Genomic DNA, 16,823 nt, shown 5'->3' with positions numbered 1-16,823 from the left:
TTCTGTGCAGAAGTGGCCCCTGTACACATCACATCTTACTGTAGTTTTCATCCCTCTTCCTCCTGCCCCACTCCTTGATGCCTTCTGCACTTGAGAATAACTTCTCTCCCTACTTAGTACTTTAAATATTCAATGTACAAAGAGCAAAGTTCGTTTTGGCTCAGTCTGGAGTGTTCGGTGTGTGACCAGTCAGCACTGTCGCTCATTCTGTCTTTCTCCTCTCTTCTCCTCTCCTCACCTCCCTCCCTCATCCTCCTAAGCCATATTAGTTCTATCTGCTATTAGCTGGAACTCAGGACCTTGTGCTTGCCAGGCAGGTGTTGAAGCTGCTGAGCTATCTTCTCAGCTGAAAGCTTTATTAATTATTTTATACTATATATGTTAAACATATTAAATGTACTGGTTTTACACAGAAATAAGGACAAATAAAGTTATATTATTTTGAATGTAAATAGGTTTGCATTTGTTTTCTTCAGTTGTCATGACCAACTGAAGATGCAGGAGATGCTCCTGCACAAAAGAGTAGGCCGAATGCCTGCCCTCCTCTGTTCACGCCATGCAGGCAGTAAGCCCGTGGGCAGTGCCAGGCACAGTTAGGGTTGGTCTTTCCCTCAGTGTGCTGGCCTAGACGACCAGCGTCTCTGGAAACACTTCCATAGAGACATGTACAGGGGTCTTTAGTGTTCTGCTGAGATTCTCTTAACCCAGTGAACCTGACAATCAGGATAAACCTTCTGGAAGAAAGAAGAAGGGTGTGGAGAGCCATGTCTCCTCAGGATGTCTCCTTAATGCTCAAAAAATCGCCCATGACCACACCTTTCAAAGATGTCATCACCTTCAAACAGCACTTTACGTCAGGCACAACTACAATCCCAGCACTCAGGAGGCTGAGGCAGGAGGATTGTTGGCAGACCAGCCAGGGCTACAAAATGAGATCACTGAACTGCATAGTGAGACCTTGTCTCAAAAAGTCAAAAACAAACAAACAAAAAAACCACAGCAACTTACTGGTGACTACTATATAGACCTTTTGGGATATTTAAGATTGATATTACAGTCACTGCATAGAGCAAACACTGAAGAATTTTAGAAATAATTTTTTCATCAGAAATTTAATATTGTACTTTATTGTCCTGTATCATTTTCCTAGTCTCTAAACTTATTTAACAATCAAATTTCTCTGTTTTTCTCTTTCTTATGTATTGGTCTGTCTGTCTGTCTGTCTGTCTGTCTGTCTGTCTGTCTGTCTCTCTCTCTCTCTTTCACACACACACACACACACACACACACACACACACTAAGCATTTTCCAATCTTGATCACATTGTGAGCCACACAAGCACACACTGAAATACCAATAAACCTTAAAGTATCTTGTATAATAAAAATGACACTTCGAACATAGCAAAGAGGGCTGGTGAGATGGCTCAGTGGTCTAAAGCACCTACTTAGAACAAGCTTAGCAAAGCACAGGGACTGCAGTTCAATCCCCCAGCACCACATGCCAGCCAGCCCCGCTCCCTGGTGGGCTGAGCTGGCCACACACACACATACACAAAAATAAATAATAATTTTAAAAAAACATATCAAAGAAACAGTATGTATATTAGTCTAATAAAATATTTAAAGTAAATAAAGTACCTAAGTCATTGTGGAAATAAAAAAGAACAATACCTGAACTAAAACATGTTGTCAAACGGCAATGCAAAGTCCTTAGAAAGTAAGTAACATAACAGTTATAGCCTAGAAGGGAAATCTTTTGAGTAAAATAAAATTTCCACTTTACTGCAAGTAAATGCCTCCGTGAAGCCTCTTAATGATCAGAAAAGTTGGAGAGGGAGGAGAGAAAGTGAGAAGAGGGGAAGAAGAGATGGAGACAGGGAGGGATGGGGGCTGATTACAATTTCTATTCTTGAAAATATGAAAGAACAATGTGTACTTATAGCATATGGTGTCAAATGGTTAAAAACCTGGTAAATATACACAAGGGCTTAATAGATAAGGTTTCTAAATTATAGTGGAAAATCTAACAAGGGACACACTATGCAACATAGTGAGTGAAAATCTAACAAGGGACACATGATGCAACATCACCAGTGGGACACAGTCTATGACTCAAAAGAACTCAAAATGATAAGCTAAACATTTATCATCCAATTTTAAAACACTATGAAATACGTTTTATTTTTCTAGGGTAAATGGAACCTTTCAAGTTTATTTTACCAAATTTTTGAGTAGAAAGTATTTATAACAAAGTGTCTGAAAGGAAAAAAAAACTAAGTTTAAAAACTTTACATCTGTGTCAGGAACAAATCTTATTAGATGAATGATTCAATATGCACAAAATGATGGAATAATTTTCTAATCATTTAATAAATCTATAAAATGATAATAATTCAAGCTATAAGAAATTTTCATACCCAGTCATACACATAATATATCGTCAACATGGATTACATTATTAAAATACTAAAATAAGTATTGCGGTATAAAAATGTCAAATAAAATTGTGCAACATGTAAAATAAATTTTGATTTGTTAATATCTTAAAATCTATGCCTTTAAATCCATAATTTCTTGATAGGAAGAATTTAAGTATTATTTTTATAAATGTTTCACATGAGAATATTAGTAAATTCAGTGATATTACTTCTGCTTTTTCTGTATTAACCATTGTTAGTCTTTCCAAAATCAATTTATTTATGAAGAAGTGCATGATCTGCTATATTTGTGGACTGAATGTACTAAGGTACCTGTAAGGGAAGGACTCAGTTTGATATTGAGTTCTCCATAGCAAACATATCTGTCCCACTGCTTAGCAATTGACAACAAAAATTATAGTGCCTGAGAAATATTTGTAGCTTTTGTTGTTATGTATTCTGTTATTTGCATTAAAATGGTGTATTTATGAAATGCATGGTCATTCTAGTAATTTACTTCCCTGGGAAACAATTATACAAATCTCATTCATGTAATAAAACATGATCTACAAATGCAGTACTGACCTCCAAGATAAGGGCAATTGATTCCAAGAAGCTAGTCATTGTGGTAAATTTGTTTGTGATATCAAAAGGAATTTTTAAACATGAGATGACTACTTCAGAAAGGTTACAGTAACCTCTAATTTTTACTGCGTTTTTAAAGAAAAGCTACCACCCATCCCTAACCTTACTAGTTTCGCTCATGTGTCTTCCAAGTTTAGCCTTTCTAGTGGGCTTTTGTTGCTCTTATTTTTGCAAAGGTGAGAGTGGAAACTATTTCCATGCTTATTATTTCAGATTTGTGCATTTTTTTCTAAGTGCACTAATTTGCACGTGTATTAAAATTATGCTTTCATAATAAATAAAGAGACTACAGAACTGCACAGGCGCTGGAGTGTCTGCTCTTGACCTTGTCTTGGACAAGGTCCAAATGCATCAGTGCTAAATTCCTATATGAGAAGAAAATTACAGTGATGCTTTCTGAAATTTCTCCATACAGCTATACTTCAGGAAGCAGAATGTCTTAGCAGGCTCTAAATGCACTTCTGATATGGCTCTTAGGAATACGTCATAAATATAATTCCTTTTGCAATACCACTCAGAGACTCTACTAGTTTATTGCTGATGCATAGCAATAAATATAAGAAGTTAATATTGTTTACTCTGTATGTTAAGATGAACAATGTTGTCTCTTAAAGTGACAATATATTGGTACTAAGAAAAAAAGAAAGCATAGAATAGAACTTAATTATTATAAACTCACAAATACATTATTATGTATTTCAACAAAAGGGAAAATACATGAAAATTGAATTTATGACAAAGTAAACAGGACAGCATTTTTATAACGCATTCATCAATTTCCTCAGACTATTAATTGATGAAAGGATAGAGGAAAAGCTTAAAGGGAAATATGTACAGCATTTTTTAAAATTTCTGTAGAATTATTTACTCCAAATTATAATGTGGTTATCACTTATTGTCTTTGTCTTTTAGATTTAATAAGAAGAAACTGCAAAATAATAAAATCGATACATGTTTTCATGGCTTGGGTCTAGATGTCCTCTGAAGCTTCATGCTGTCACGGATGGGGCTTTTCAGAGGTGACGGGATCTAGAGTGTGTGATGCTCTGACTGATTCATGGCACAATGCTTAGGTTAAGGGTGCTGGGATTAAGGGTGGGAGTGGCACCCACGTTGAAGGTAGGTAAGACATGACACAGAAAAAGATGTGCCTAGTTTTTTCTTTGCTTGCTTGTGGCCTTCCATCTGCCATAAAGTGTTTCTCCTCTGAGATGCCTTTCTGCCAAGCCACCTTGATCTAGAGCAGCCAGTAATGGACTGAAACCGCTGCAAACTGTGAGCTCAATAAACCTGTTTTCCTTTTTCTTAGAGTGTCAGGTATTTTGATTCAGCCACAAGGAAACTATTTAAAACAAATGTTTATTATACAGAGGAAAATATATTTCTTAAATCAAACACCTTATAAACTTGTATGTAGTGATTGCAATATTTTCTACACAATAAAATTTCAAAATATAGTTAATGATGAGGGAGTGGGATGAAATTGAATAAATAATGACCCAAAATTGTGATTGTAAATTGAAAAATTATGATTTCAAGCAGTAAGTTGTATTTCTTTAAAATGCAAATGCACAGAACACATTATTGAAATTGAAACTGCTGGTATTGTGCAAATGAAGATTGGATTAAAAGACAGCTTTTTTATTTTTTATTTATTTAATTTAGTACAGGGTCTGCAGGGTCTCACTATAGAGATTGGACTCACAGTGATTCTCCTGTTTTCAGCCTCCCAAGCCCTGGGATTATAGGCATGTGCCACCGTGCTCAGTCTCAATCACCATCCCAGAGTGGCCACGGGAGTGGGACCAGCACGGCCCCTGGGTGATGAAACCCCAGTCCCTGTGTCTGCCTAAGCAGATGCTTTAATCCGCTGAGCTGTCTGGCCAGCCCTAAAAGACTGTGTTGTTAATGTGTATAGATACTTTTTCTTTTTTGGTGCTCATTATTAACTTTATTGAAAATCAATAATAATTATATAGGAAATTAGAAATTGTAGACAAATATTGAAATGTGGAAAATATAAGATGCTGGCACAGTGAATTTTAGAAAAATATTTCTTAAATGATTACAAAACATGGGATTAATAATAGATTGTACATTATAAAAATTATTTACAAACTTAAATGAATATAACAATATTGTTTAAAATAAGTATGAAGAAGAAAGCATTTACAGATAAGTCATATAATAGTTCTCTCTTTGCCAAAATCAAGAAATTTATATTCATATAATTAGAATTCTCAAAGAAGAAGGGGTAGGCAATAAATATTTAAAGATTTAAAATTTCTGAATTTAGTTAAAATTATAGCAACACATTTCCAAGGAAAATGAGCCTTTGCATAAGAAATACAATAAAATCATACCAAAATACACAAAACTGAAGTTGTCCAAAACTGATTGGAAAGAAAAAAAAATCATTAAAGCTTATACATAAAAGATATTAGCTATGGAAGAACAAAAATTAAATAGCATCTTATTCCACATTAGCGAAAAAAAAGAGCAAGTGGGTAAGAATATAGATTTATTTATTCAAAGAACTGGAAAAAAAAAGATCTGTCCTCTTTGAATTTTATACTTAGCAAACATACCTTTAAAAACTAAAAATAAAATATTTTCCCATTACGCAAAATATTCTAATGCCTCCAGATGTAGTATATATTAAATAACAAAGACTATAATCTAGGAGGCAAGAGAAGTTGCTGTATGGTCCTGGATAAAGACTAAGAAGCTCTCAAAATGATAGTTATGCAGGACTTTGTAAGATATAATCATATTAGATGAATCCACTTAAAACAGTATTTAAGATTTCCACAAAACAGTCTCAATCTTATGTCAGGTTATACACGTATTTCTTCACATATATGTGTGTCTGTGTGTGTAAAAGACAAGGAACAACTATTATAAAGTCAATGGAAAATGGAAATATACTTTTTAAGGTTTCTAATACTAGGAGAAAATATCGTGCCATGTCTTATAAATAGATTGTAAGTCAAAGAAACAGTATAAATCATAAAACAAAAATCAGAATTAAACAATATTAGAAAATTAAATATTAATTCAAAATTACATTAAATATTTCAAATTAATATTCAAAAATTAAAAATAAATTGTGAGCCCAACTAAGAGGCCAGAATGTAGTGTATCATGTGTATGAATCTGTGATCAGTTCAGAGTACTCACACTACTGTAAGTCTGCAAGAAAACAAATTCCAACCCAGACTGATATATTCTGCAAAACTCTCTTCCAAGTTTAATGGACAAGTGAAATATTTCCACGACAAAGAACAACTAAAGAATTTCATGACAACAAGGCCAACACTACACAGACTATTAAAAGATATTCTAGAGAGGGATCAAAATGACCACAACTCTACGAATGAGAATGGAAAGAACCCACCAAATAAGACAAACAATTAAAACACAGGAGAATAAGAGGTATACAACATCAGCCTTTCAATTATTCTTTTGTATACAGCAGCAAAGTATTTCCATCAGTATACTCTACAAATGGACTTCTCCTGCACCCTATGAGTCACGATTCTATTCGGGTCTACAGGATGACTATCAAGGAGATAGCCATAGCTCAGTTCCACAAGTGACACCTGGCCACCAGTAAGAGTCATGGGCACTGTCTACGTCCACCACATACTAGAACTTTGTGTGATATCCTATCCCCAAACTGTTAGAAGTGCTGGTCATACATTTGCCATTCTAGTATTTTGGTTATGTTTTATTCTTAGTAATTTTCTACTACCATGAAAACTTTTTCTTAGTTGATATTTTTGTATATATTAGCCTAATCAGATAAATACTTTTTCGATCACCATATAATACAAAAATCGATGCTCAACATGTTAAAAAATATACAAAAAAAATCTACTGAATGAAGTTTATGGTAATAATCCATTCCACTTTACAATCTATGATTTCCAAATTATGTATGGAAAATTTTTGGAAGTGGGATTAATAGAGCTACCAACTTCAGCCCATGTTAGGGAAAATGATGAGGTTGCCCCAGAGGTTCCCAGTTTTTGTTCTCTGTATCCCATGCCAACTCCAGAAACATCCCTGAGTAGTAGCACTTCCAAGATTTAGTCACAGATCAGCTGAATATAAATGAAACAGAGATTATTATGAGTGACCCTGACCTAAACAAGGGAACACTGAGTACAAGGCAAGGGGCATGAGCCTGCTGCCCTGAGCAGCAGCAAAGATCTGCTGGTCTGTGAATTGCTCCTACGGGGTAACAGAAAGGACTGTGTATCTTCCCTAAGAATTCAGTGAACCTTAGCTGACAGCAGATTCAAAACAAAAACAGAGTCCTCATGCACAGAGAAATGCATGCTACATGCCTATAAAAGAGTAACCTGAGCCTCAGATGTGTCCAGCAGCTGATAAAAGTTTTGGTTTTTGTTTTCTTACCCTGCTTGAAAAATCTGATACAAATAAGTCCAGACTCTCCATCCTGGAAGAAAGAGGCAATGCCTTTTATTTCAAAAATCCAAATCTGTACTAATCTCTGACAAAGCAATGGAAAACGACTAGAAGCTACTCCATGAAACTCGAAAAGCTCAGGTGACCGCTTCTCAACTGACTCGCACAGGCCGGGGAGATAGCTCAGTAGAATGAGTGATTGCCTGGCAAGCACAAGGGCCTGAGTTCAATCCCCAGTTCTGAAAAAGAAAAAAATAGTCTTGCACAGAAAGTTGCAGATTTAGAAGAAAAAAAGTTCTCAATTTGCATTTGTGAGTGAAGCCCTCAGATGATTTAGAAGAAAAACAATAAATAAATAAGGTCCCCGATTAAAGTGCCTGAGAGCAGGCTGGGTGTTCGAAGCCAGGCCTGCGGTGCAGGCCCTGCCCTAGGGGCGGGCTGAGAGAGCAACTGAGACTGGACATGGTGGTGCGTGCCTGTAATCCCAGCTCTTTGGAGGCTGTAAACAGGTGGGTCACTATGAGTCTGTTCTAGTAGTGAGACCCTGAACACCCTGTAGACCCTTCCCAATAAATAAATAATAAATAAATAAGTAAATCCAAGCAGACATTTCATAGAAAAGGTAAAATTCTTATTACCAGTTTATTACCTTAAAGAGGGCAGGAAGATTGAGATGTGAAGTAATTTTAGGCCTATTCTTCAAAGAGCCCTCAGAGGAATTAAACTTGAGCAGAAAATGACTAGCTCAGTAGAGCCTGAACACCAGCTTTTTGCTGAACAAATGGCTGGAACATATTCTTGTAGGTGAGAAAGAAAGAAAAAAAAAGAAGTGGGAAATATCATTACTGGGCAATATTAGTGTAAAAAATCTAGGATGCGATAAAGAAATGGAAACATTCAAAGAGAAGAGGACCAGGAAGAATAAAAGAAGGAGAAAAATGAATTTTGGTTTGTTTTCTAAAGTCTAAATTTTATGGGTAGCTTCACATGGAATTAACTCACAAGTTTTTAACTTTACCCTGGAAATCCATGAATGTTATCAAAAAACATTTTTGTGTCTCTCAAAAATTGTACACATTTATATAGTATGTATCTTTATTATCTTTGGAGCATTAAATATAAATTTATGTATATGTATATATATTTAATTTTCAAATTCATACTGACAAGCTGGAGATGAATTTTATTAATCTATATAACAGTGAGGAGCTCACAGGATCTAATGAAGACAAACAGTTTTGATAATTATAGTCTCAGTTGCAGTCATAAATTAACAAACATTTCACTTCATGTTCTATTATTAACTGCAACAAGAAATCAAGAAACAAAATCAGTTTTAGTGTAAAAGATAATTAATTCTTTTTTAATATATCAAAATTAAAGAAAATACATTAGGCTACAATTTTTCCTCTGAATAATATTAATTACTTGTTAAAATAATAAAAGCTAGCACAATTGCTAATGTATTCTTTCATACCGACATTGCAAATTAAGGTTTTTCAGTAGATCTCAGAAAACGAATATTTATCAAAGTAGAAAATTTTATCAGCAGTCAATGCATTTGTTGCTTATGAGAATGTTTTGAGAATATTTTTAATTAAAGGCACGGTGAAAATTATTACAAACAGTGATGTTTATATCACTAATGATACTTTGCTTAATTATTTTAATGTTGTGGAAAGGTGGTAGGCTGGGAATTCTGTAATTGAAGAAAATCTTACAAAATATATAGAAATGAGCTAACTTACCTTTCTTATATCTTTCTACTTCATTCTGTTACCTGCTTTTCTAAGGCAGCATTTGCCATATCAATGACTTTATTTCCAATAATTGAAAGTGTCACTGCTGGAGTGAAAAAATGTATCTATTGCACTTAAAACAAAATACATGGCTGGGAGCTAGATCAGCAATCTAGGCACCTGCCTGGCAAGTGTGAGGACCCAAGTTCAATCCCCGATGCCCCATGCTCTGCAGGCTCCGGATCACCAGGAGCGTCATGCCAGCCCTGCAACCCGGCGTGGCGGCACATGCCTGTAATCCCAGCATTGAGGAGGCTGAGACAGGAAGATGACAACCAGTCCAAGGTGTGGATTTGCTTTACTTTACTAGGAATTAAAGCTCCTAGGGCCTTTACATTGACCTCAATACCTGGTCTTATTTTATTTATTTAGACATAGGGTCTCCCTGTAATGCCCAGGCTGGAGTCAAGCTTGAGAAAGTGCTGTCTAAATGTTGCTGGGTACTGGCCTTCCAAGTGTGGATTCCTGCACCTAGCTGCTGTGTGGAGTTTTAAACCCCTCGCCCTACTTTATGGGGACAGGACACAGTGTAGTGGGCACAGTCAATATGTAGACAGCAGTAGATCTGGAGCTGCTGTGGTGCAAGGAGAGGATGGAAAACAGTACTCTCACTGTTCCATCTTGGATGGGATAGGCTGAAAGCTGAATTGAGTGGGATTAGGGAGCAGCTGGGCCTTCAGGGAGTTTCCAGGAAACCCTGCTTCTGGGACCCTTCCACGTTCTCTAGCAGGGTGCCTGGCTTTTAAAATCACAGCTCAGGATACTCAAAAGCGCAAATCAGTTTCCAAGTGTCTCGCAAACTAAGTCGCAAATTGTAGCATTGTCCCCAGTGCCATCTTTTAGTGGCCAGCCCTGCCAGGTGCCTGTCCACTTTCAATGTGAGGCTCATTTGAGATAACTTAAATGTGCAGAATTTCCTTGGAATCAAGGCTACCTGAGTGTGAGTACTCACATGGACATTTATGAAATTTGAATAATATTTTTATGGCAGAAAGCCATAAAAGGTACATGTAATTGAATATATTTGGTAATATTTTTCTTAAATAGCATTGATTCTATCTATCTATCTATCTATCTATCTATCTATCTATCTATCTATCATCTATCATCTATCTATCTATCTATCTATCTAATCTTAGTCAACTCAGTTTGTTCTAACAAACACTTAGTGTCTTAAGAAAATAGGAATTTATTTCTCAGAATTTTGAGATCTGAAAGTCCAAAATCAGCTCTTCAGTCAGGATGGTGTGTTCAGGGATTTCTCACGGGGTTGTAGGTTCTAGTCTTTCATCTATGTGCTCAGCAGCCTTTGTTCAATGCGTGACAGAAAAAGAACAAGCTCTCTGGTCTTGTCATTCAACCAGAAGGTCTCATTGATGATGCTATTAGAGTGACAGATCCTGACGATTTCATATAAAATAAAGCTATCCCTAGAGTCCCGTCTCCACAGAGGATAGTTTTCAAAATATAAATTTTATAGAGATACAATTTAGTCTGCTGCAAAAAACAGAAAATCTTGATGACTCAAATCAGATGTCATTTCATTTACATTGTGAAGTATTAGTAATGAACTTAATGTCCTTGCGTTCATTTATATTTATATGATACTTAAGTATCCAGCTATTTCTTTCCCACTTAATCTAATCTTTCCATATTAAATATTATTCCTCATCAAGGAATAAGCCACCTTTAAAAATGGAAAGAATTATGGGTTGCAAAACTTGATTAAATCATGAATGTCCCCATAAGTGAAAACAAAATATAAATAAAAATAAAAACCAGAAACCCCGCCAGGGATTCCCTGCCTGCTTGCAATTTGCAAAGCAAGATGTAAAGTCAGCTCCTTTTTGAAATTCAGCCAGCAAGTTTATCCTATGCTAAAGAATTGGGTTAGTTGGCTCCAAAAGTCCCTTCAGCCACTTCCTCAAATCAAGTCTTTCTATATATAAGTGTATATCTGATCCTATTGGATCTATTTTAGAAATTGTTTAATTTGAGAATTATGACTAATTATGTGTGGTTCTTACTGTCTTATTAAGTACAATCATTCAAAGTAAATAAAATATTTTATACACCTATGCATGTTTTTTTTTCAATTTCATTGATATTGAATACATTGAGGAACCAATAGAACCTCTGTGAATCAATGCACATAATTTTTGGTTTGTTGAGTAGTAAAGAACAATAAATTTAGATTGCAATTTAAGTATTTCATATGTCTATAGCACTTAAAGTAAACCATCATAAAGCAGTTCATTAAACAATTACTTTTTTTTTTTTTTGCTTTTTAGGGAAGGGTTTACAGATGGTTCAGGGTCTCACTACTAGATTGGACCTGTAGCGATCTACCTATTTACAGTCTTCCAAGAGCTGGGATTACACATGCACTCCACCAGGCCCAGTCTCAATTGCCATCTCATTGCGCCCAAGGGGTAGGGCTGGCTCGGTAGGCCCGGGGGATCAAACCCCTAGTCCCTGCGCCTGCTTGCAGGTGCGCTTTAATCCTTTGACCTATTTGGCCAGCCAGATAATCACTTTGAATATTGGTTTGGGGAAAACAAAAAGGTGTGTTAGAAAAGCTACTTTTAAACAAATTTAGAGTATTTTCAGCCCTAAAAAAGAATGGCTGTGTTTGCATTTATTTCAATAAGAATAAACAGTCAAGTGAGCTGTTAAGGATTAATTTCTATCTCAAGTGCTTTAAACTCCATAGGAAAAAAAAAATTAGGCTAAATTATGACAGTTGCTTCTTTTAGTCCCAGCGAACACATGAACAAATGCAGACCGTAAGTAACATTCTTGTTCGCCCATGCAATAAAGGCCAAATGAAGCTTTCTAAGGCTTTTTTCAGAGTCCAGGGTCAAACTCTTATTCATCTCACATTTTGCTATGAATATTTATATGAATGAAGTACAGTGATGTCAGGTGTGTGCCAATTCATACTAAAAGCTGAGTTTGGATGAACGTTGATCTTTGTGTTTTGAGTTCTGCATTCCTTTTTGGTTCTCTTTGGTGAATCAACTGCAGTCTCCTCTGCATGAGTTTCTTCTATTCTTGTATGTGTCTATTCGTTGCTCACATATCGAGATTTTAGTATTAGAAGATAAGTTTATCATGATGCTATTGTTTTAGCCTGCAATGCACCTCAAAATCTCATGAGTAACTTCTTTTACTAATGGCTTTTGGAGGTTCTTTTGCTTGGCAAGTTGAGAAGGTAGTGGAACCTTTAAGGAGTGCATGTCATAAAAGGTGTGCAGTTCAAGAAGAATCTGTCTTGGAGTGGATAATGGGATCCATACACTCTTTCTGTTCTTCATTTGCAGGACACAAGTGCATTGTCTATGCTTCTTCAGGCTCTCATTCCTGTAGGCCTTCAAGGTTGTGAGAAAACAAACAAGCAAAACAAGTTTCTTTTCTTCATCAAAGTTCAATATGTCAATTTTCATATAATTATGAAAAGCTGTCTACATCTACTAGCGTTAGAACATTTTTTTATTTGTAAATAATAGAAACTCAATTACAACAAATCTTGAGGAAAAATATATTGGCTCATCTGAGAGAATCATGAGCTAACAGGAAAAGCTCTTGGTTTTCCAGGCAACACAAACTGGCCCCTTAAGTTCCGCTATGGGGCTTTGTTCTCTCATTTGCCTGTGTTTCTCTTCTTGATTCCTTTTTTTCTACTGCGGACTCTTTTCTATGGCAAAGACATGGTCACGGATGTATAAAGAAGTTCATATGTCCATCACTTCCAAGGAAGTGGTGGAAATGCGACCTGTTATTTGATTTCAGATAAAATCCTCTGCTGACCTCTCTGTTCAAACTACATGGTTTCTTCCTGAAGGACTACTGGAGTTTTGCTGATTGAGAAAATAATGGATGATCACTATAGAAAATTTTCAGGTAGCCTGATGTGGTTTTCCTGGCTGGCTCCACTAATATAAAACTTACATGAAATTTAGCTTGCATCATTGAAGGTGAAGAGGAGAAATTCTTTCTCACTATAATGAGTCTCATTTATAACGAATAATTTTTACTACAGACTTGCCACAAAGACTCCTACTTGGTTTTCTAGTGCAATAATACTGTTTCATTTTAATAAATGGCTGCAGCATCATAAAATACAGGCTACTTGCTTCCAATTGTGTTGTGATGTACAATCTTATAGCTTCAGTAGCATGTTCCAAGGGAATCATTTTTTAAAAAATGAATGGAGTATGTCATGAAAAGTCCCCTTAATGGTGAGCAGACGGTTTAGCAGTCTAAGCCCCTTCCTGCCAAGGCTAAGACCTGAGTTTGATCCCTAGTACTGGAGGCCATACAGGCTCCAGAATCCCAGATTACTGGGCTGGCTACTTAAACTGGGAATGGTGGTGCACATCTGTAATCCCAATACTGGGGAGGCTGAAAACAGGAGGATCACTATGAGTCTGAGCTGTGTAATGAAACCCTGTACCAACTAAATTAAATAAATAAATAAACAAACAATTTAAGACAGTTTTTTAAAGTGCTTTTAAAGAATAATATGGATAAAATCAAGAGAGAGAGACAGAGAGAGAGACACACAGAGAGAGAGAGAGAGAGAGAGAGAGAGAGAGAGAGAGAATTCATCTTTAAGAAACAGTAAAATGGTATGATTAGATAAAAAAGATCTCTGATAAACCCAGCAATACAACTTGGTCTAACTACACACTATAACACGTAGAGGAGGGACTACATATTTTTAAAAAATCCCCTACAAAGTTGTAATTCTTTCAAACAGATTTGAGAAGTAATAGATTTTGCTACTTTCTCTGAAGAAGTTGAATTGAAGAAATTCTATTTTTACTGCAATACTCAAGTATACTTTAACAGTCACTGCAATGGCCTTTGATATCATCAGGAAAGACATTTTGGGACAGATGATCTTCCTAGGGTTTGCCATAATCTGCTCATAATCACTTGAGCCAACATGAAATTGCGGATCTGAATCACCGCTGTGAAAACTTGGCCATGGGAACTCGTTGTACTTTGGGATTTTGCAAGGGGAAAAACTCACATAATTTATAGGATTGTTTTTTCAACAGTCACCTAAAAAGAGTACAGGAAATTTATCCCAACACTAAAGACCAAAGAATTCATCTGAGGGCCTGGATCTTTGCACAATGTCCTGCATGAGTCCATCTGAACACCTGAATCCCATGACAAACCCCCACCACAAGTCCAGCTGGAGGCCAACAGCCCACAGCAATATCTCATGCAGGCCTATTTTGGGGATCTATGATGGGAAAGCCCAAAAGTCAGTGGTGGAAGCCAGAAAATCTCTGTCAACAGGTGAAGGACCTGTGCTAACAGACTGAGGGATCTGCACTGGAGCCAGGAAGCAAGGCTCAAATTGAGAAGCAGAATCCCCCCTAATAGCACTATAGCCATCTTCAACAACAGTGAGGTCCCAAGCTCAATGGTAAGAACAGCCATGTTCCCATCAGGAAAGCCAACATGACCAGCTTCTCCAGGAGGTTGAGCAGGGGACCATCTTCCCTTCTAGAGCCAGGAAGCAATGACCATAGTAAGGACCAGAGCTCCTCCAAAGTGAACCATGGCTACGCTCAGTGACAGTAAAGAGCTTCTTTGAGGATAAAAACAGCTGAGTTCATCAGGAAAGCCAGCATGATCAGTTCTTTCAGAAAAACCAACAACTCCCTACAGCTTCCAACAGCTTTGATTTTTTCTCTAGTTCTGCATCTTATGCTACTGGCAACAATCTTCACATGGGGCCTCCCACACCTGGCACCATGCTAGTTGAGTTCAGCTGAGTGATACAAGTCAACCAGCATCTTACATAATTCTCTGTGAATCCACCAGAGAACATGAATCTTAAGATCATTAAATCAAGTTTTTGCATTGCCCATTAAGGTTTCCATATAACTTATATAATGATCACTGAATTCAGAAATCCACAAGAACTCTGATTTGTTCATTTCACTATGAATGGTATGCATTAAAATGTGGCAACACATTTCAAAAAACAAAAACAAAACAAAAAAAAAAGAAAGAAAGAAAAACAGAAAAAAGAAACCCACAAGACTTTTACTTTAAGTAATCCATTTTTTACTATATCATCCAAGGTGAACAAGTTTTAATACGTAAGTGTCAGTATCTTCCTTATATAAGCTATCAAGCAGTGGTAAAGAAAATAAATTGTGGACTCATGAGGTAGCTCAGCAGACTAAAGTGCCTGCTAAGGCAAGTGCAGAGACTGCAGCTCAATACCCGGCACCACATGCCTTCCCAGCTCCACCGCCAGGGCGGGCTGAGCCAGCCAGTCTGGGCCTAGTGGCTCACACCTGTAATTTCACCACTGGGGAGGCTGAAAGCAGGAAGATCACTATGAGTCTGAGTTGCATAATGAGACCCCGTAACAACCAAAGACATTTTAAAAAGGAAAAGAAAGAAAATAAATTTGTTTTAGAGTTTAGTTTCAGATGAAATTTTTCTGTAACAGCTGATCAGACCTTAGGTCTACTTTTTATTGAAACTATATCTAGTTCAGAGAAATAAAAACTGAACATTATCACACAGAACCTTTGCATTTTCTCAATCGTATACATTTTATGATACAATTAAATAAACACAAACTATAATGACCTGCAGAAGTTGTTATACAATCTCTCAATAATATCTTTCTGCTTACGGTTAAATAGAACATTGTTATTATGTTTGGCTGGATTGATTTTGCTTTTCTCCAGGTTCTTTTGCTCACCGGCCATGTTTCATCCTAGTCTTGTGTCTTAAAAGTTTGTAAATAATTACCTTTTAACAGAAACCAAACACAAACAATAAAGCTCACCTTCCTTTTCACCAATTCAAAGTTACACAGAGCTTATCAGTGATGTAATAGTTTAGAAGGTATAAGTTTCCTCCAGTACAATCTGAAACATAGATTTCTTAACTAACTTGTGATTATTTTTCATTTCTCATGTATTTGGCACAGGGTCTCACTGTGCAGCTCAGACTCATACTGATCCTCCTGCTTTCAGCCTCCTCAGCACTGGGATTACAGGTGTACATCACCATCCCCAGATGCAGTCGCTGGCTCAGCACACCCAAGGGCGGGGCACGCATGGCACAGGATGCCAGGAATTGAAACCCAGTCCCTGCACTTGACTAAGGAAGGCTTAGTCCGCTGAGCTATCTCAGCCTACCTAATTTGTGAGTTTTTTCCGCTATGTTTTGCCAGAACATATTTCTAAGAACTTGATAAGAGTGAATTTCTGACGACGTGTGGCATAATTTGTTCATCCATGCATCCAAACATATGTGACAGAACTGGCAATGAGAACAGCACTTGGGAACAAAAGGCTCCATCTCCCCAGTTGTGGTGTCTTTTTCAAACTTTTCGGTAGTCTTCAATCTTGAAGAAAGCCGGATGCTAAGATTTTAGGATGAGCAAGGGTAAAAGGCAAGAGTTTGGTCCAAATTAGTGATAGAAGAGAAAAATCGAATGTGAATAACTTAAAACGAAACTATGTGGTCGCTCGCACATG

The sequence above is a fragment of the Octodon degus genome, unplaced genomic scaffold (genome assembly GCF_000260255.1).
Source record: "Octodon degus isolate 3935 unplaced genomic scaffold, OctDeg1.0 scaffold00001, whole genome shotgun sequence".
Classification (NCBI taxonomy): Eukaryota; Metazoa; Chordata; class Mammalia; order Rodentia; family Octodontidae; genus Octodon; species Octodon degus.
This window is presented reverse-complemented; position numbering follows the sequence as displayed.